This window comes from Aricia agestis, chromosome 5, assembly GCF_905147365.1.
Source record: "Aricia agestis chromosome 5, ilAriAges1.1, whole genome shotgun sequence".
Lineage (NCBI taxonomy): Eukaryota > Metazoa > Arthropoda > Insecta > Lepidoptera > Lycaenidae > Aricia > Aricia agestis.
In genome coordinates, this window is record NC_056410.1 from 16,624,491 (window position 1) to 16,646,126 (window position 21,636).

General features: G+C 36.5%; 1 protein-coding gene across 2 annotated transcripts in view; it reads right to left on the minus strand.

The window, feature by feature from the left end:
- Positions 1 to 4,990: 4,990 nt before the first annotated feature.
- The window catches only part of LOC121727363 (forkhead box protein O), a 117,235-nt gene continuing 100,589 nt past the window's right edge, over positions 4,991 to 21,636 (minus strand). For both annotated transcript variants that reach the window (XM_042115156.1, XM_042115155.1), the window contains exon 9: positions 4,991 to 6,618. The gene's annotated coding sequence lies outside the window, so the exon portion shown is untranslated. The remainder of the gene's footprint in view (positions 6,619 to 21,636) is intronic.

The following is a 21,636-nucleotide window of genomic DNA, read 5'->3' on the forward strand; positions in this document are numbered from 1 at the left end:
AGCATTTTTTTGTGATTTGTCATTATTCATTAATGTATGGGGCGCTCACGCATCATGACTTTTCCATACAAAAGTGAAGAAAAAAGTTACTCTTTTAGCGCTGCTACTTTCACAGTAAAGTCTATGTACAGGGGACTAATATACACCCTAAAGTATTATCAGTTATCACTATGTTTTGTTACACTTGTATATTCAAGCAATGTTAATTGGTTAATATTTTGAGTTTGGACAATCAAAAACACTAGAGAATAAACGTCAGTCAAAAATCCTCAAAAGCCGGGCATTTATCAAAGGCCTCTAGCCTAGGCGGTTGAGGAACAACATACCAGTGATACGAACTACGAAGTGACGTTAAGACTTTTCGGTCTAGGCTACTTGCCTAGGTACTTGGCTTAGTATAGTGTGCAGTGAAAACAAATAAACTACCTTTATTTCAATTTAATTTGCGTTTTATTTGTAAGCCTCCGTGGTCTAGTGGTATAAAGCGCGGCTCTTGACTCGGAGCTCGTGGGTTCGATTCCCGCGTTGGAAACATGTTATTTCCAAGTTTGGTTAGGACAATGCAGGCTGATCACCTGATTGTCTGACAAGTAAGATGATCCATGCGTCGGATGGGCATGTAAAAAGTCGGTCCTGCGCCTGATCTCTCGCCGGTCGTGTCGGTCTTCCGTCCCACTGGGTTATGAGAGTAAAGGAATAGAGAGTGCTCTTATGTACTGCGCACTTAATGAAGCCGGCCACCGTCACCGAAACCGGTGTGGGAGCTATTACAGTTTCCCTAGAATTTGATATTGATAAATTTAATTTTAATCCTTTCAATCTCTGTTAGCTACCACTTTCGAGAATTTTGCGCAGAGGAAATTGTTGCTCGTCTTATCAAAATGAAGATACTCACGAAAAACTAGTAAAGCTAGTACTCCTGTACTAGAAGCATGGGCGTAGCCAGCCTTAGGCTCAGGGGTGGGGCAGCAGTCAACCTATCATCCCCCCCCCGTATTTTTTCGTAACTTGAGCCGTTTGGGATCTGCGCCTACTATACTATTTATCTACGGTAATTAATACGGCTCGCTTTCAAAAGACCGCTTTTTGTTTTGATCGCACTTTTTCATGTCGACAAATTTTTTGCGTAACTTTCTTACGGATATTATTTGGATGTTATGATTGTTGTTACTATATTTTTTTAATTAGGCACAATATAGGTCAGAGCTGGGGTAGGGCAAGCGCCCCAGGTTGTCCCAGTGTGGCTACGCCCATGACTATAAGCACCTACTACAAAAAGAGTCTAGGAAATAAATAACACACCCATATCAATTTTGAAAACAATATCAAATTTAATACATAAATAATATTTATGTACCTACATACATGTTTTCGTCTATATATTTACATTTAACACGTAATTTCCCTAGTTCATCTAATTCACATAATAATTTTCAATCATAATAATAAGCAACCAAAAAATAAAAATTCAACAAAACATTAAAATTTATAGAAATAATGTATAAATTTGTACAAAATAACGTATATCTAGTACAACATAAATTACATTGGGAACTTTTGTTACTAAATTTAAATAATTGCTAACAATGCAACCATTTCCATTTATTATAAATTATTATTAAACATCCTAGACATTTCGTAAGCGAAACTTTAGAACGCACTTCGTCAATTTTTATGTTCGTACTTCGTTAATTAGTGCTAACAATTTTCTAAGCGGCCGACGAATTTAACGACGATCATTTTCATTAGCAAATCAATCGTGTTTCCCTCCCAAATTGTACTTTTAATGTATTTTGTACCCATTTGAAAATTATTTAAAAAATATTCTTGCAATGTTTGCCAAAATACATTTTATGAGAACCGACCAAACTGCTAATAATGCTCGGCAACAAGTGATTAAAATTTTTCACGCTATCCATGGAAAAATGAAGATTGTCGGTCACCATTATTAGCAAGATGGTTGTGCTTTACAATAAATAAATTTAATCAATGTTCTTCCTATTTTAACGTCTCGTAGTCAATCCACGTATAAAAGACGGCGATTAACAGTATTGCAAGACAATCGTCAATTTTCTTACTTTTCGTTAACATTTGTTTGGTCAGTTAACTATGTTCATTTTTACAAATAAAAAACCTTGAGGCCCAATTTCACTAACGACTGTTAAAGTTAATTCATGAATTATTATCACGTTACCTCTTTCGTTTTTCATATGAATGAAAGACATGACATTTTAAGAAGCTGTTAACACTCAGACGTTGGTGAAATTGTGCCTGAGGCAGTTATTTTAATATCCATTTATCTAATCCGAGATGTGCCATCTTGGGATTCGATCGCTAGCTAGTAAAAACGAGGCATACCTACACAAAAACGCGTAGGCTCTGGTAAATTACATACAAAATGTTTTACAATTAACACTAAAAGCACTCCAAGCAAATTCATCGGATCCCATTTATCTCTTTACAAAATTAACGGGCATCCCCAATTATTTTGAACGATTACATTCCGTGGTGCAGAAAATTATGAAACTATCTCAAAACGCACGTGGTATAGCGTAATTTGACATAGGTCTCTCCACCACGGTCAATGTAAACGATGTCGACTTTAAATTCGGTCCAAAAGTAATTGACCATTCACGTATTCGCTTATCTATCTTAACTAACATACAATAATCAACAACCGAAGAATACAGCTAACTTAACTATGAGATACCTACCCCGCACGGGGCTAGTCAATTTACAAAACTTACGAGTTACGTTCCTTTACGAATGGATTTTCGATTTTTGGCGAAGGCCTTAACCTCGGTTTGATGTTGAACATCTAAATTGACTTTGAGTCCTAAACTAGGATTAGCTATCTACACGTGAATCGCCCTAAAGATCGATTTAGGTCGGACATAAAGTGCGCTATTAAATAATCTATAGCACCAACATCAGCTGCAGAACAGTGGCAGAAGATGTGTCGACTGCGACACCGCGACATCGACGCTCCAACTCACAGCGTGGATTCAGTAGCTCTACCATGAGTTTAAAGCTTAGTATTTATCGATACTCGATACCGACTACGTAAATAGTATGGTGATTTTAGTCCCACAAGTAACCGCTAGAGGCGCTGCAAAATTTACGTAGTCGGTATCGAGTATCGATAAACACTGTAGATTTAAACTCATGGTACAGCTACAGGTGGCTCAAAGCTGCTAGAAAATGTTTGAAGCGCAACTAAACAATCTTGAAAATAAGCGTGGAAATTTCATTTTATTTCATCTACATTTTGCGCGAGCTGACAACGTCGCGTTTGCAACGTTGCGTTGTTGCGCGTTGCGTGTTGCGTTACAAATGTTGCCTAGGCTTTACATGCTGCGAGTGGGAGTGGAGTCGGTGTAATCTGCGATTTTCGACCTTAGGAAACCTTACTGTTACTAGACCAATTGGAGCCCCGTTTAACCTCAAACGGTCGGTTTTCTATCAACCAGGAAGAAAACCGACATCCATCGTCCCTTCAGTGCACTTACCTATTTCATTCCATAGTTTCGATAGCAAAGTTAAAGTGACAGAGTGTTTACGATGCTTTATGTCCTCATTTATGTCTTAGCTATCGAAATTATCGAATGCAAATGGCAAAATACCTTGGATGTATAAGGAGTGAGCACACTGAGACGGGCCGTGCCGGGGCTCAGCGTGCCGGGGCTCATCGCAAAAATCCGCCTCCATACAATTTGTATGGAAGCGGATGCGCGTATCGCACACTGTGTCGGGGCGCAGCGGACTTCTATACAATTTGTATGGAGGCGGATTTTTGCGATGAGCCCCGGCACGCTGAGCCCCGGCACGGCCCGTCTCAGTGTGCTCACTCCTTAAGTCGATAGAACGGGGCTCGCCGGCCAACACGAAAAGCCGTCACAATCGAGCGACGCGACTAAAACTAACTTACATGGACGATAAAGATTAAATTGACTTACATTAATTAATTGAACACTTAACGGATACATCACAAACAAGTCCACTGAGGTATTTTACGAAACCCACTGCTCTTTGAAGTCGTGCCACGAGACAAAATAACGTATAACCAAACTTACGTGGAATTTTTGGATCGAATTGCAGTATTTTCGTACAATCTTAATATTATTATAACTACCATTAAAAATCGAATCTTAGTCTTCACTTGTTACAATCTTATTGGAACTATATTTTGGCAAATGAAATTTTATTATACGTGTTCACAACAATTTAGTTACTTTGGCTAGGCACAGAATATATATTAGTAGTACCAGGTAGGGTCTAGGGACCAAAGTAACAAAGTTGTTTTGAAATTACCATTTTGTAGTTGTATTGGTATTCTCAAATAACCTTGTAGTTTGATAGGAAACGGATGGTATGTTGATTGAAGACAGAATCTACCTAATTTCGTTAATCGTCAGTTTACACGACTGTCAAAAGAAATTGACGTCATTTTATTATTACGTTGTTATTTAACAAAATTGAGGGCCTGTTTCACCATTTACTGATAAGTTACGGAAAGGCTATCTATAACTTATCTGATATATAGAGTATCTATCAGATAAGTTGTGGATAGTCTATCCGGCACTTATTAGGAAGTGGTGAAACAGCATCATAGCAGCCTTGATACTTTTGGCTCTATAATGTAGCATTAAAGAATATAAACTGATTGTTCACATAAACTATTCTGTCTCGTGGCTTTTTTAGTATCTAGCCTATCTTCAACTGTCATCGGCCTACTAGAGACTAGATATTGACTATACTGGCTTCGATTGTGCGTACTGACTACTGCCACTAAGGGCCTGATGACACCTACCGATTAGAGGCGAGACGGTGCCCTCGGCCGAGTACATTAAACATACAGTGCTCGTCCGGGAGCACTGCCACTCTACTCGGTAGGTGTGATCATGGCATAAGACTGATAATTAATATACGTACCCACAAATAAAAATATTTAAGCAGCGAATAACTATCCAATACCCTCATAATAATCCACAACTTTTCTGACAGATACTCAAAAAAAGTTGTGGATAGCCTATCCAGCACTTATCAGGAAGTGGTGAAACAGCCCCTAAGACTTGCAGATCTTGTATAGTTTCGCTGTGTAAATTTTTTACTTGTAGATTTAGTTCGTGATAGAACTTAACGAGTATACGATTGAATCAATATCTAAACTGAAGTCTCTTTGTATACTGCCTCTGTGTAGACAGTAATTTATCTGAAAATCAGTACCCAGATTCCGCTATTTTAATCCAACACAGCTTAGATGTAGTTTAAATATAACTTCAGTTTAACAAAACTACAATTTGTATTCTAACAAAACGTCAAATCAACGTCAGAAGTGTTTTGTCAAAATAATCCGTTTGCCGTATATGAGAATACTTTTTTGCTTTTTAATGAGATCCGGACTGAATCGAAGGTGAATTAATGTTCAATAAAAAGAGCAGAAAATGCGTACAGATCTCAGCTTTAGCATATATTATGTATAACATTGTGCTTGATACTCCAAAATGTTTACAATATTTTATCTATTGAATAGCTACACAGATATTGAATATTTCGTTACTGCCAGAAGGAGAAGTCAAAATCATGAGAAGGGGCAAGGAACTTCATAGAAGTTTTGTGCATAAGATGTGTGCCTCGACTCAAGTTATTGACTATAGACGACTTCAAACTATAATAATATGTACTTGTGTCTATAGAGCAAGGATTTTCTTTTGGTTTCTACTTGACTTTTTGGCAATGTCAGTTACTTTTAAAGTGATATTTTAGATAATAAAATAAATAAAGTTTTGTTAAGTAAATGTTACTGTGTGCCTAATATTTTCTTTTTAGGTTTAGGTCAATATGAATGTACTGGTAAAAAAATATTAAATTCGTTTTCATGAACATTCAATTGAATTTATTTCATTGATTTAAACCAGAAATAGTGTGGCCCAGTTTCATCATTTCATATTTATCGACGGTTAAACAAAATATGGTTTGTTTAACTTCAATATTATGGATTATAATAACAAGCACCACCATAATAATAGAACCGAGCATTCGATTAAACTAGTCTTAAATATTTTCAGCAGAGGAAGTCAATAGACTTCAAAGAATTTGTTTTCATTAAACGACGTATCACTTCAATATTTGAAAGGTAATCAACAAAAGTATACAATTTGTTTACAAAATTAATGATTTAACATTTACGTGTTATTTTGGTTACATTACATTACAACTAAGTGAACAACATAATCAATTGCACGGACTGGCATTTACTTACATAATATTTAATTCCTACGATGGCACCTGTGTTTGATCGACTTGAGTTTACAAAATTCTTACTTTGGGGTTAAGAATAAACTTTCGTTTACACAAACGCAAAATCGCAGATTGAGTTTAAGATGCTAAGCTTTGTTGCGATGTCAAAAGCGTTCCTGTAAACGAAGTTTAATAGTATATACCTGTATGAAATCTACATCTACTTCCCAACTACATACGTACTCGCGAGGTTACACTACACTTGTGTCAAATACGCACTCAAAAACTCAGAACACCCATTATCAGTCTATCAATAACTGGTCTTCGTTTCGCCGTTGTGATGTGGTTTGTAGTTTCAACGTCTTGAAACCATGTTATCTGGAAATAAAAAAATATATATTTAAGAATGTATTAAGTAATCTATATTATTACAAAAAATATAATCTAATAATTACTATCGTAGTAGTTACAGGCCTATAAAGTTCAAGACGTTAAAGGAGTGAGCACACTGAGACGGGCCGTGCCGGTGCTCAGCGTGCCGGGGCTCATCGCAAAAATCCGCCTCCATACAATTTGTATGGAAGCGGATGCGCGTATCGCACACTGTGTCGGGGCGCAGCGGATTTCCGCTTCCATACAAATCACATCACCGGCACAGCCCGTCTCAGTGTGCTCACTCCTTTAAAGCGAATTTGCATTTATAATTACAGAATTATAATTAATTTTCACATTTATCTTACGAGATGGTCAAATATAATGCTTCCTGCTTTATACTAATTAATCAATAATTAATAATGGATAAAAATGTCGCGTTCTTTGAATCGCGTGAGACGTTCAGTAGTAAATGACTTCTGTCTCGAGCTTCGACCGGTCGAGCGATAAGTAATGGTTTAATTTGAACTTAAAAAGATATGAAAGTATAACTTAATGATTATGATAAATGGTTATTATCCACGTGTAATGGTGGATCGTTAAAAAAATAATATATCAGTCTAACATAACTATTTAAAATTCCGTTCAAAGTGAACGTCAGCTTTAATTGTAAGTTTTTAGGGTTCCGTAGTCAACAATGAACCCTTATAGTTACGGTCTGTGCGTCCGTCCGTCTGTCCGTCCGTCCGTCTGTCTGTCCGCGGTTTTGCTCAGAGACTATAGGACCTACGAAGCTGTAATTTGGCATGAATGCACATATTAATTATTGATGCCGACAAAATGGTGCATGTAATCTTAAAAAAATATATTTTTTTATGGTACCTTCCCTACACATCAAGCGGGGATAAATTATTTTTTTCGCGTCCACTCCAACGTATGGAATGTCGTTGGATAGGATTTTTTTAAATATTATGAGTATTCATAGATCATTTTCCGATTTAGGGATCCGTTTGTGAAATATTAAGTTTTAAAGTGGAAAAAATCGTTAGAGTGCAGTGTCCCCCTCTTCTACCAGTTAAACGGTTGCTTCTGGAAATGTGAAAAATTCACGGGAGTAGGAAATATGCTGAATTTAAAAGGAAAACTATCACGGCTAAGAAGACTTCATAAGTTTTTGAGCTATAGTCGATCAACTAAAAAAAAATTATTCGGCGAAGTATAAAGGTTTTCGTCTTTTATTTAGTTTAATTTAAAAGTTAGTCGGATATCATTGATTCTTGAAAAGTGTTATTTCTATGTATCCTGGGGGGTGAGCCAAAATCTTTTCGTTTTCGCTTCGTTATAGAATCGCCGATCAAAATGTATGGAATTGACATAAGACGAGTCGAACGTCAACGTCATATTAACGAACGCTTATGTCAATTCCATACATTTTCATCGGCGATTCTATAACGAAGAGAAAACGAAAAGATTTTGGCTCACCCCCCAGTACTTTCTTCATAGTTACTATAAGAATACTCTATCACTACTTAGTGCCAGCTGACTCAGTAATTTCAGTAGGAGTAGCCACAGTTTTACATTGTCACGACTGCTGCAGTAGTCGCGATAATTTTAATAAACCGTTTCAAATCTTAAAAGGTAAAGCATGACCACAGAATAAAAATAAAAATTCATATGTCAACCTGCGACTTTATCCGGACAGTGTCAAATACGGTACACAGTAGAAACAGACCCTTTCAAGGATGGCCACTGGCCAATGACCATGCAAAATCAGCTGGTACAAAAGAGTAACAAAGTTCCCCGCCATCTAAGATCACAAACGCCAAGTTATAATTGAATCACAATATGGCGTCGATTTAATTCTCACGCAGTCTGCGATCGGGGTTGCGCTGAGTCGGCGAGTGTAAATCGTAACCTGCCCGCCTTAGCGTCGCCAGCCGCCGCCGCCCCCGCCCGCCTCAGGTGACGACGTAGTGATGTACTACCCCTTCCCTATGGTAAAGTTTTCCTCGAGATAAAGTTGTGAATAGTGAGGGAAATGGGATGGAACTTATGTTTGATTCAAGAAAAGGTAACATTTGTACGCTTTGGTGGGAATCTACTAATCACTAATGAATCCAAACGTTGAGGCCTAACCTACATAGTATTATACAAATGATTTGATTACAATGATTACAAATGTAAGTTTTTATTCAAAGGTAAAAATTAATATTATTATCTTTGGGTTGATACTTGATAAAAAAAATCAGCCAAGTGCGAGTCGGACTCGCGCACGAAGGGTTCCGTACCGATACAGAGCAAAAATAGGCTAAAAATTGTGTTTTTTGTATGGAAGCCTTAAATTTTTATTTTATTTTAATATTATTATTAAATATTAAAGTACACATTATAACAAAAGAATGTGTGGAAAATTCAAGTGCCTACCTCTTACCATTACTAATATAGAACGAAAAAGGCCGAAAAAATCACGTTTGTTGTATGGGAGTCCCCCTTAATTAATATTAATTTTATTTTGTTTTCAGTATTTGTTGTTATAGCGGCAACAGATATACACAATCTGTAAAAATTCAAAATCATCAAATCTAAATATCTAAATCTATCTAGCTATAACGGTTTTTGAGATACAGCCTGGAGACAGACAGACGAACAGACAGACGGACAGACAACGAAGTCTAAGTAATAGGGTCCCGTTTTTACCCTTTGGGTACGGAACCCTAAAAATCATGCTAAAAATTAATTCATAATTAATGTATTAAGCATTCCTTGGCCCTTGCGTGCAGCAGAGCTGATCCCTTAACTAGAAACACAGACTAAATAGTTACTACGTAACTTGGAAGAAACACTTTCTCATTTTTTGTATACTTATTAAGCTTTTGATCGCGGCTTCGTTCGCGTGAAACAATAGTCCTCTCGTATAAAATTACCCCTTTTGTCCTTATGGGTTGAATTAAAAAAAATATTTTAAGTGTCCACTAAGTTTTTTTTAATTCGACCTCGCTTCGCAACCGCTAATAACATAAAACTTGTGCGATCTCCAATTTCTAGCTCTATAAGTTAGATCTAAGTTTCTAGCTTTGGCCAGTGCAATTACATCCATCAATAACCCTTGTATCGGCAAAAAATTACGTCGACAAAATTTCGGATAGAGAAACCAAAATTTTATCGACAAGCGTGTATCGACAGTGTCCCCTCCCTACTACCCACCGATAAATCTGTCGCATATTCAGCAATGTAACGGACTCTCTCCGTTCATTGCTCAGAATAAAGTGCTCGAAATATGTGATGTAGATAATTGGCGTGCTACGAATAAACTGACGCAGACCATGTCTACGCGACAATATCTGTGCTAATATTATAAAGCTGAAGAGTTTGTTTGTTTGCGCTAATCTCAGGAACTACTGCTTCGATTTGAAAAATTATTTCAGTGTTAGGTAGCCCATTTATCGAGAAAGGCTATTATCACTTCTTTATCATCTTAGCGTGATATTATCACGCTGAGACCAATAGGAGCGAAGAACAGAGGAAAACGGGGTAAATTATTTGAAAGTACTTATCTCACAAACTACTGGAGCAATTTTTATGTTGTTTGCACAGATACAGAGTAGACCACGTGAATAAAAATAACTTATTTCCCATAAGTTATTTTTTTTTGCGGGAAAATGTACGGATTCCGTGAAATTCCTAACTTACGCGGGCAAAGCTGAGCGGAACGTTTAGTTACGTAAAAACCCGCTGACATGATTCACGGGGGTACAATGTTCTTAAAGGAGTTTATGTCGGCAATATTTAGATTAGGTTTTTTTCGCAACATAAACTTCTGTACGTGGTTCTCATATAAAAAGGATATATAAACATAGTTCAGGATTTTTGGAGGTTGCGGCATTATGCAAGACAAGAGTCGTATACAATATAATACTTTATTATTATTTGAATACTGGTATTGCAAAGATAAAAATGGAACAGTAGCTTAAGTAATAATACGAGTAAGACTCGTCAGTTGTAAGTTTAAAATTTAATCAATCTTTTTTGTCTTTTAACTTTAAAATGTTTAAAATTTAAATATATAAGTGCATAATAATAAGTAATAATAATAAATAGGTGCAAATTTAAATATGTAAGTCAGTAGCAACCTTATATTCGGTCAGAGTTATGAAAATAATGAAACGAAGAACAATTTGCAATAATTATTGTATCTGTGTTATTTTAAAGATATTTGAATATCTTAAAAAATACAGATGAAGATAGTAAGTAAGACGAAAAAGTAAAATTCAATTTCTTTTCATTAAAGTAAGTACTTAAAAAAAATCTAAAAAAAAGTCACAATGAAAAAAAACTTTAAAAAATCGACGAAAATGTTACTACGAAAAAAAAACTTTCAATTTGCAATACCATAAAATATAAATAAGGCTACAAAAAATAGTGCGGAAAACGCTAAGCATCGACTTTGAATAATCGTATTGTAATGTCTCTGAGAGTGTGACTATAAATCCGGGGGCGGAAGTCACGGGTTATAAACCGTAGGCGCCGCTGGTTATAGCGGATGGGGGGAAAGGGGGGAAAAGGGGGAAAAGGGGAATAATGTTCTACTATTGGGAGTTGGGACTTTTTCTATATTTAGATTATTGGGTCAGGTTTTGGGGTAAAAAGGATTTAGAATATCTGTGTTTGAGACTTTTTAAGGATTTCAAAATACTGTCTTTAGATACGGTTTCGAGTCACGACTCACGACTATAGCAAAGGAGGATAGAGAATAGAATTTTACACTAACTGAGATTATAAAAAAAAACTTCTTCTTTTTAAGGAGTTTTGTAACATGCGTATACGTGGGAGAGCCATGCTTATACGTGGGAGAGCCATGCTTTGGCACGAATGGGCCGACTCGATCGGAGAAATACCACGTTCTCACAGAAAATCGGCGTGAAACAGCGCTTACTTGCTTGTCCTAATGTCGTTGTAACTGAGGTCGAATTTCGACCACTGGGCGATCTTTAGTATCTTTTAAAAACCTATCCAACGACAGCCCATATAGTGGAGTGGACGCGAAAAAAAATCACCCCCTCATTGATCTCACCTAGATATCAATGAGGGGGTGATTTTTTAAATTATTTTATATACTTACCATTTTGTCGGCATCTTTAAGATGTGCATTCATGCCGAATCACAGCTTTGTAGGCCTTATAGACTCTGAGCAAACCCACGAACAGACAGACGGACGGACAGACCGAAACTATAAGGGTTCCTTGTTGACTACGGAACCCTAAAAATATGCGGATGATAATACCGCAAGGGTTTATCGATTCAGTAAAAGAAAGGTCCTGAACTTCTTCGACATATCTTTGAGATGAAAGTCGAAACTGATTAGTGATTACATAAGAAAGTAATGGACTTGGAACTTTGTACTTTATGTAATCGCATCTACGCTATTATATCTTACTTACACCTGTGGGGTTAGCAGAAATAAGTGACAGATACGAATTCGTAACGTTGCCAAATGTAAATATTGTAGTTTATTGGAGCAGGGAGCTAGGCTACCAAATAAAAAAAGTTACGGTGTAAGTTTACGTAGTTGTCGATTGTTTTTGTTAAGCCTATTAGATGTATTTCTAATGGCATTTTCTGTTTTTTTTATTACGTATTAGTAGCCTACCAAATAAAAAAAGTTACGGTGTAAGTTTACGTAGTTGTCGATTGTTTTTGTTAAGCCTATTAGATGTATTTCTAATGGCATTTTCTGTATTTTTTATTACGTATTAAATACGTTACAAATACTTATCTTTAGTAAAAGTTTGTACGTTAGAATCGTAAAGACTCTGAAATTTTTGAAGATAAGTACTGGAAGTTTCGATGAAATTTGAAAGTATAGAGTCGACGTCAGTGACGGATTTACAAATTTGCCGCCTGTAGGCTATTCAATTTTTGCCGTCCATACAACTGACCTTTGAAATTCAATACGTTTGTTTAGTTCACAATCATATCCCACCAAAAACATTTTTTGAAAATTTTTGCTGAGGCGACCACACAAGGTTTCACCCTGTGCGGTAGCGAAACGGCAAAACCTTACATATATTTACTGGTATGTAGAATTTGTTTAAGTTGGGGTCAGTAGAGTTAGGCCGTATAGATTCAGAAGCTTAAATTGGCTCTTCATGAGATCTCATATCTTTTTTACAAGGTAAACCTTATGTGGTCGTCTCGGCAATATTTTACAAGAACTGTTTTTGGTGGGATTTTTTATTTCTGTAAGATAAAAATTGGGGCTGAATTTGACGCCCCTCTAAATCTGCCGCCCTAGGCTCCAGCCTACTTAGCCTATTGGTAAATCCGCCACTGGTCGACGTGGAGGACAAAGGCTCGTTTGTGTTGCGGTAAAATGTCGGTGTTCGTGGGGATTTTATTTTGCGCGTACTATAGAGTTGCAGAAAACGTGTAAGTAGTTCGTAATAATATTGCGTTATAAAATTATAACTTGTTACAATGTATGATTCGCGTCAGCAAATAGTGTTTATTATAAACATATTAATGCCATTGACAGTGATTATTATGGCGTTAAACGAGCTTTTACTGCGAATATCAGCTGCTGTACCCTGTAGGAGTTGGACCTAGCACGAACAATAATATTGTTCGTGCTAGGTGAGGAGCCTTTACGGCGAACGCGTTGTTATAAATTATTTATAACAACGCGTTCGCCGCTTTACGAAAGAAAGACGCGAAAGAAGAAGAATCACTGCGCACGGTTGCAGCCTGAAATTTTGTTAGCATGTGCATAATAGTACTTAAGTTATATTATTAATTACTTAAGTTAGTTCCACTTTCATCAGTTTGTGTTTTTTTTAATGAAATAAGGGGGCAAACGAGCAAACGGGTCACCTGATGGAAAGTAACTTCCGTCGCCCATGGACACTCGCAGCATCAGAAGAGCTGCAGGTGCGTTGCCATAGGGTAATAGGGGAGGGTAGGGATGGGAAGGGAAGGGAGTAGGGGAGGGAATAGAGGAGGGTAGGGAAGGGAATAGGGTAGGGGATTGGGCCTCCGGTAAACTCACTCACTCGGCGAAACATGGCGCAAGCGCTGTTTCACGCCGGTTTTCTGTGAGAACGTGGTATTTCTCCGGTCGAGCCGGCCCATTCGTGCCGAAGCATGGCTCTCCCACGTATAATGTAAATGATGAACCTAGGTAGAATATAATTTCTCTCGTCGCAAGTATAAACGAATCCCGCCAAAACAAATAGAATCCCGCCAAAAGCTATTAGCTGCAGTAGTGTAGTGGCACAAATCATTATAAATTATAATGATTTGTGCCAAGTTTTACATTTTCTGTAAGCCCTAAGTGTACACGCAGTACGTTAAGAGTTAATAAACTGATAATTGTATGTTTTCTCATGTTAATTATTGTATTATTGTTGTATGCTTTTATGAGTAATAAATGTCTTTAACCTTGTATTAACATTTAACCGTAAAAGAAAAGGCATGAACCGCATAATAAACACAGGGTAACTTTACTCTAGACTGTAGGAAGTAGGCGTAAGGTCCAATTCCATCAATTACTGTTAAAGTTAATGCTCGATTTAGTATCACGTTACCTCTTTCGTGAATGAAAAAAAGACATGACATTTTACAAGCTGTGAACACTAACAGACGTTGGTGAAATTAGGCCTAAGTATTACCAAACTCAACCCTTTACAATGAATGTAAAATGTATTAAGTTTTACGACGGAGGCGTCGCGACCTGTTGCGCGGGGCGGGCGGCCACGCCCCCCGCCCCGCGCACCCGCCGCCCCGCGCGCCGCCCAACACGTGCTGAAACGACTAAGTTTCAGTAATTACTAATTACAGTCAGTAATCAGTAACTAAATTCAAAATTTTGTATCAGTAATCAGTAACTACATTCAAAAGCATAAGCTTTGAGTATGTATGAATGTATGATTATGTTATGACAGGATCTTTATGCAGACTTATACCGAAGTGAAATAAGTAATAGTTGAAAGGCAGTTCTGAATGATTCTGATTTTTTTTCATATAACAGATTTTTTTATGATTTTCTGAAAATCTATTAGCAAATAAAGTTTAATTTTTAATCTAGAAAACGCTAAGTGATCTAGGCTCAGATTATTTGTACTTAATTCAAAAGATTATAAAACTGATTTGAAATATTTAATAATGAATTAAATATTTGCGTTAAAAATGAAGGGTATTTGAATTTCGTATATGGCTGTTGCTCATTAAAAATTCAAGGGTTTGTGGGTTTTTTCTAATAAATCGCGGAGCATTGCTCACCAAATTTAAAGAAACGAAACTTAAGTAATAGATACCTACTTTCATATTATCAATTTCAATTCAATGAAGTTAAATCATCTAAAAATTTTGTGTGACTTGGGTGACACTTTTGGGAGTGAACGCGAAGCAGCTCTGTCTCTAAACGACATCAGCTTTATAGACTAAGGTCGGATTAAAGACTAAAAGGTCAGATTATAGAATAAAGTTTAAGGTCTTATTATAGCGAGTGGAGGAATGGATCTTAGGGGTCAGTCCACATTGCATCGTAAAGAACTTCATTATTACTTATTATCTAAAACATTGAAGCCAGGTAAATAAAAATATCACAGGCAAAAATTGAATTTAAAACTCTAACGATGAAGAAACGTAACTAACTTTGACCTGTCGGGCTAGCACGGCCACCAGTAGAAATGCGAAAGTATGGACAAACTGTGGACATAAACATAAGGTGCCGTTCCGATCTATACCGCGGCTAATCGCGACCGACAAAAATTCAATTAAAATGCCACTTTATGACAGACTATAATATATTATGTCGTAAAGTAGTATATTATTTGAATTTTTAGGACTATAGTCTGTCATAAAGTGGCATTTTAATTGAATTTTTCGGAACGAAAAAAGATCGGAACTTCACCTTAAGTTTATCTCCACAGTTTGTCTATATTTTCGCATTTCTACGGGTGGCCGTGCTAGCCCGGCAGATTTAGGTTTGGATGTTATCAACTTTCTAGAAAGTCTAACAGCGCTGATCGAGTAATCCAATTTGTTAAGAGCTTCGGGATAAAATGTCGAAAAGTTTCTTACGAAAATCTTCTAATACTTAAGGCTACACGTCTTATTATAAGGAGCTCAAATTATTGGATATGAAAAGTCTGAAAACTCTTATTTTTATATTTTAAAAATATTATGTAGATACAGCATCTTAGATACTAAAATTTTTAATCTGAAGAGTTTGTTAATTTGAACACGCTAATCTAATGCGAAGTACTCACATACGGTTTTGCTCGATAGTTTTACTCCGAATCGAAGGAAATGACATATTTGACATATTATGTAATTCCATCGAGCCGGCTCGAAGCGAGCCTTCGAGCTGTCAGTTTTGGCGGTCCACACCGTGGTTATTGCTCGATTTGGAGTAAAACTATCGAGCAAAACCGTATGTGGGTACTTAGCATTAGGAACTACATTACTTATACTTACTAGTTATATTCTTCGAATTAAAAAAATATTTTTGTTGGAGAGCTTTAGGCTATAATGCTAAGTACTCACATACGGTTTTGCTCGATAGTTTTACTCCAAATCGAAGGAATTTAATTCCATCAAGCCGACTCGAAGCGAGCCTTCGAACTGTCAGTTTTGGCGATCCACACGGTGGTTATTGCTCGATTTGGAGTAAAACTATCGAGCAAAACCGTATGTCAGTACTTAGCATATACCGCTATAACGATCAATTGATGCGAAGAATCGGTGAAAATGATGTAAAAAAAGAACTAAAAAGGTAAAATTATACTCCTCTATTATTGTTTCTTGACGCGGACGAAGTCGCAATATCTCATTTCCTTAGTTAATTATACTAGGAACCATTTGGTACCATTAGGTATATATCTACTGTTGATACATACATGAACTCCAAACCACAATCAAGTCACAAAACTTCTAAAAAGCGTCAAAATATCAATTAAATTTTATGATCCGCGGCCATAAAATCAAGAAAATCACAGACCATTACGTATGCGGGTCTTATAAGAAATTGACAGCGCAAAGTTCATTTAAATAACCGATCAAAGTCCGCCGTCAAACAATAAAGACCTCCTTGGGTATGCACCGCACCGCGCCTACAAATTGACAGTCCCCCTCCCCCCGCTCGTATTGACGCTGTAGTCCTTGACAATTTTTATCGAGTTAAATTAAAAGTTAACTACATTTTTACGAGCTTTAACTTAATTTATTTTAGTATTTTAATTTGAAAATATAATACTTAGTGAAATTTAATTGTAATTTAAAAATATGACCTGTTGATAGGTTGAAATAAAGATTTATTATTATTATTATTATTAACGCGAGTTTCAAATCTAATTATACAGAGTGTAACAAAAGTAAGTGATAATACTTTAGGGTGTATGCGTGTTCCTTGTAGAGAGTTCATTGTGAAAGTAGCAGCGCTGAAAGACCAAAATTTTTTTCACTTTTGTATGGGGAAACTCGTTACGCTCGGGCCCTTGCCCATACAAAAGTGAAAAAAAAAATCGTCTTTCAGCGCTGCTACTTTCACAGTGAACTCTCTACGAGGAACACGTACACGCCCTAAAGAATTATCACTTATTTTGTTACACACTTGTATAACATTTGAGGAAGATAATATATTTAATTATATATTGTGGAGTGTTGAAGTTCATGTTAATCATTAATGTATAAGCAATTGACGCAAGAAGTATAATGTTCCAGTTATACCCGGCCTAAGTCGCGGGCAAAATCTAGAATAAAAATTAAAAAAATACAATAATTTACAATAATTTTAATATAATAGTAATTTAGTGACTATTGTGGTATTGCCTTCTTGTCTGAGGTCTCACTACAACGTAGCTTAACTACATACTGGCCGATGGATGTAGTCTATCGGAGGTTCCGGGGGAGACTCCGGAACGAAGCGAGTCACGTCGCCGGCAAAATGTGACAGTGTTAGTTTTTAAGTATATATAAAATATGTATGTTGGTTTTAAGGTATTTATTATATAATTATATGTATGTTAGATTTAAGGTATTTGTTATATGGGCCTCTGATGCCTGAATTAAATGATTTGATTTGATTTGATATTTCGTTATTAGTTATTACCAGTGATCGGAGTAGGTAGATTGAAATGAGGTCAACGATCCGAAACGTACATAACAATATGGACATTCCCTCGAAATCCCGGACTTCGTTAATATTTTAAACCGAAATTTAAATTAGTAAGTAGCTGTATAATTTTCAAAAATAAGACTTTTAATTACGTCGATTTCATCCATAAATCATTAAAATTATGGTAAACTAGACGATGCCCGCAACTCCGCTGCGCCAAAACTCGTTTATCACGCGGGAACTGTACATTTTCCTGGGAAAAAAAGTATCCTATGTCCTTTCTCGGGACTCAAAGTATCTCCATACCAAATTTCAGCAAAATCGGTTCAGCGGTTTGGGCGTGAAGAGGTAACAGACAGACAGACACACTTTCGCATTTATAATCTTAGTATAGTATGGATTACCAACATAAACCATCTTTGATTGAGTCCGGAAATACTGGAATGACTTTCCGAATAATGGCTTATCCACGTTATCCTTTCTATGAACATTTATGATGCAAGTAGCAAAAATCAATCTACCTACTCCGATCACTGGTTATTACCATTAAATTCAATATACAGGAAAACGCATATTACTTATACCTTCATCCTTATTGTATTAAAAAATGGTTCCTCCATAACTTTGCATGCTTTATAAACATGAAGTAAATTATGAGTTGATCAAAACCGATGTATAATTCATGTAGACCCAAGACCATGGGGCAAATATTTAAAATAAGGGGACATCGATAAAAAGAGCAAAGGAGCCTTTTATTAGGGGAGGCCGAATAAATATCCCTCGTAACGCAATTGAAAACTTTTTTCCCTTCACGCTTATTTTGCCCCTGTGAGGGCCTTAATACTAATGGCAGAAGGGCGAAAAGTAATTCGGTGATTCGAAAGAAATCGCCTGTAAAGGTGGGCTCACCTAATTACGTACTGAAACAGAATTCGGGATGAGCCGCCAAATTTAAACGACTGCTTATGAAAATCAGCTTGTTAAACTTGACCGGTTTTTATTATAACTTTACTAAAACTTGAAAATTCCGTGTTGATTTTTCCGTTACATCGTTTGGCTCGACTGATGGAAATAAGTACCTGATAAGACTGAAGTTAGAATATATTTTTATAAACTTAAGTTTATTTTTACCATGAAAATGCTGTTGCATAATATTAAAATATTTGCCTTCTAATAAGTCATAACCCTATGCACACGCTTTACAATATCTAAAAGAATAAGATGAAAATATTCAAGAATGTTTTTAAAACGCCATTAGTACAAGAAAAGCACACAAATCTTTGTGCCGTTTAATTAGAAATCGTTAAATTGCAAAAAAAAAAAAACAATGTTTTCGCGAGGAAAAATTTCGTTAAAAAGATTAAAATAACCTGCTAAAGACGTCTAACCCTAAAAAACAAGTCATTAACACGGGTTTAATCTATCGGAGGTTTTTTATTCGGAGGCAATAGAGCGGGGCACTGAAATGATATGATTAATTACCGGCCCGGTCTCCCTCATTAGGGCATAAATGTGCCCATTGACTGGTGAAATTGAATCACGAATCGCGGGCCACGTTCGCAATCTAATTATAAATATTCTCGGTGCTGAGGTTTTTAAATCGTTTAGATGTGTGTCTTTTGTGGTTAATTGGTCATGCTAGAATATGTTATTAGAATATTGAACGATAAAGTACTTTGTACAATAATTATACATTTTGAAAAACAATGTCGTCGTCATAATCCATACTTCCATACTAATATTATAAATGCGAAAGTGTGTGTGTCTGTCTGTCTGTCTGTTACCTCTTCACGCCCAAACCGCTGAACCAATTTTGCTGAAATTTGGCATGGAGATACTTTGAGTCCCGGGAAAGGACATGGGATACTTTTTATCCCGGAAAAACGTACGGTTCCAGCCGGATAAACGAATTTTGGCGCAACGGAGTTGCGGGCGTCATCTAGTAATTAATATTATCAAATCGGCCTGAATATTATTTTTCTAGTTTGTCAATTTAACGAGGTAATAAGTGACAAAGAACAACGCACCATATCTACCGAATTTTGGTAGTTACAACTTAAAAGTTTTAACTTGTAACTACTTACCATATTTTTCTAAACGTTCTTAATCTTATGCTATAAGCTCCATCCTGGTACAAAGTATAGTACTTAACTTAGCCTACTATTAACTTTTATGCATGACTACAAAGCGAATTTATAATACAATCTAATTCATCCATTAACTGACAAAACGAATGCCTTCTGAAATAGCAGAAGTTGGTTATCTCCGCTAATATATCACACACTAAACGAAAAGTGCAAGAACGGAGTAACTTCCCCTATCTACGTCTTAAATACCAGCGAATGGGGTCAGATTGGCGTACGCTGTTTTCACGAAACAATATAGTTTTGTGTAGGTTTAGTATGCGCGAGAAATATATGGGACTAGTTTCGGCTGCGAGGATTATAAAACTAAATGATATATTTTTTTATTAAATAAGGGGGCAAACGAGCAAACGGGTCACCTGATTGGTAAGCAACTACCGTCGCCCATGGACACTCGCAACATCAGAAGAGCTGCAGGTGCGTTGCCGGCCGATATTAATTTAGGGTATGTGTCCCCTGTATAGACTTCACTGTAAAAGTAGCAGCGCTGAAGGAGCAAATTTTTAATGTCATTTGTATGGGCAAGCACCCCGCGTCACAATTTTTTCCATACAACAGTAAAAAGTTGCTCTTTCAGCGCTGCTACTTTCGCAGTGAACTCTATAAATAGGAGACCCAAACACACCCTAAAGAATTATCACAAAGTTTTGTTACACCCTGTATTTTGGGACAACATAGACGCCTAGCCTAGCCTAGCAAAATTTTAAACATCCTTAATCCTTATAGAACTTTCTACCTGTTGAATAAAACTAAACTAGACCGTACTTAAATACTGCGGCATTACCTACAGCTTATAAAAATTAACTGCATTTATCATCAAAATAAGGTAATCCACCATACGATCTAATTCTAGTCCCATTATCGTTATACGATAAAGTCCTTTTTAGCACGCTTTTATTACTTATTAGCTTGAGCTGTATACGTATTTTACGGAATCTTTGAGCACGATTTTTACCTATCAGTTATCTCTAGTTATGGTCTAATTTATTCGAAACTTGGCATACGTATTAAGAGCCAATGACAATGCAATAATATGTTTTTTTTTTAAAAGCGTGTTTTTAGTTTTTCTTTTTAAACTACATAATATCATTTCTAGATTTAAAAAAATCAAGTCCCACAAAATCCGCAACTTTGGTCACAAAGCGCGACCGATACCGGCGGAGCAAGTTATTGGACACTCGACTGGAAAACTTTCGGTGGATTATCGCGGGCACCAGATTTATGGACGCCGTATTGTTAAATGTCCGCTAATATTTCAATGTCTTAATTTTTCTTCATAATTTTAACGAATTATTCGTTTTGGCGGTAAAGGAAAAAAGAGTCTTGTTAAAAGGAATAATCGCGAGAAATCTTCGTGTGAAGACGCATTAATTGTATGGCAGTGTATGGTTAAATCAAGCCACAAGACGAGTCACATACAATCTATACTAATATTATAAAGCGGAAGAGTTTCGTTTGTTTGAACGCGCTAATCTCACGTACTACTGGTCCGATTTGAAAAATTATTTCAGTGTTTCAGCCCATTTATCGAGGAAGGCTATATTTTACCACGCTAAGACTAATAGGAGTGAAGAAATACAGGAAAATGTAGAAAAAACGGGAACGTAGACCACGTGAAGGATCATAGGCTATTTTTTGTGGACTAATTTGTCTGTGAAATATCTAATTAAGGCTGCCTTAGTTTAGTGATATAATATTCTGTGCTATAGTTCGATTTTGCACGAGCTGAACAATACGCACGCTATGCCATACATTGCGTTTTAGTTT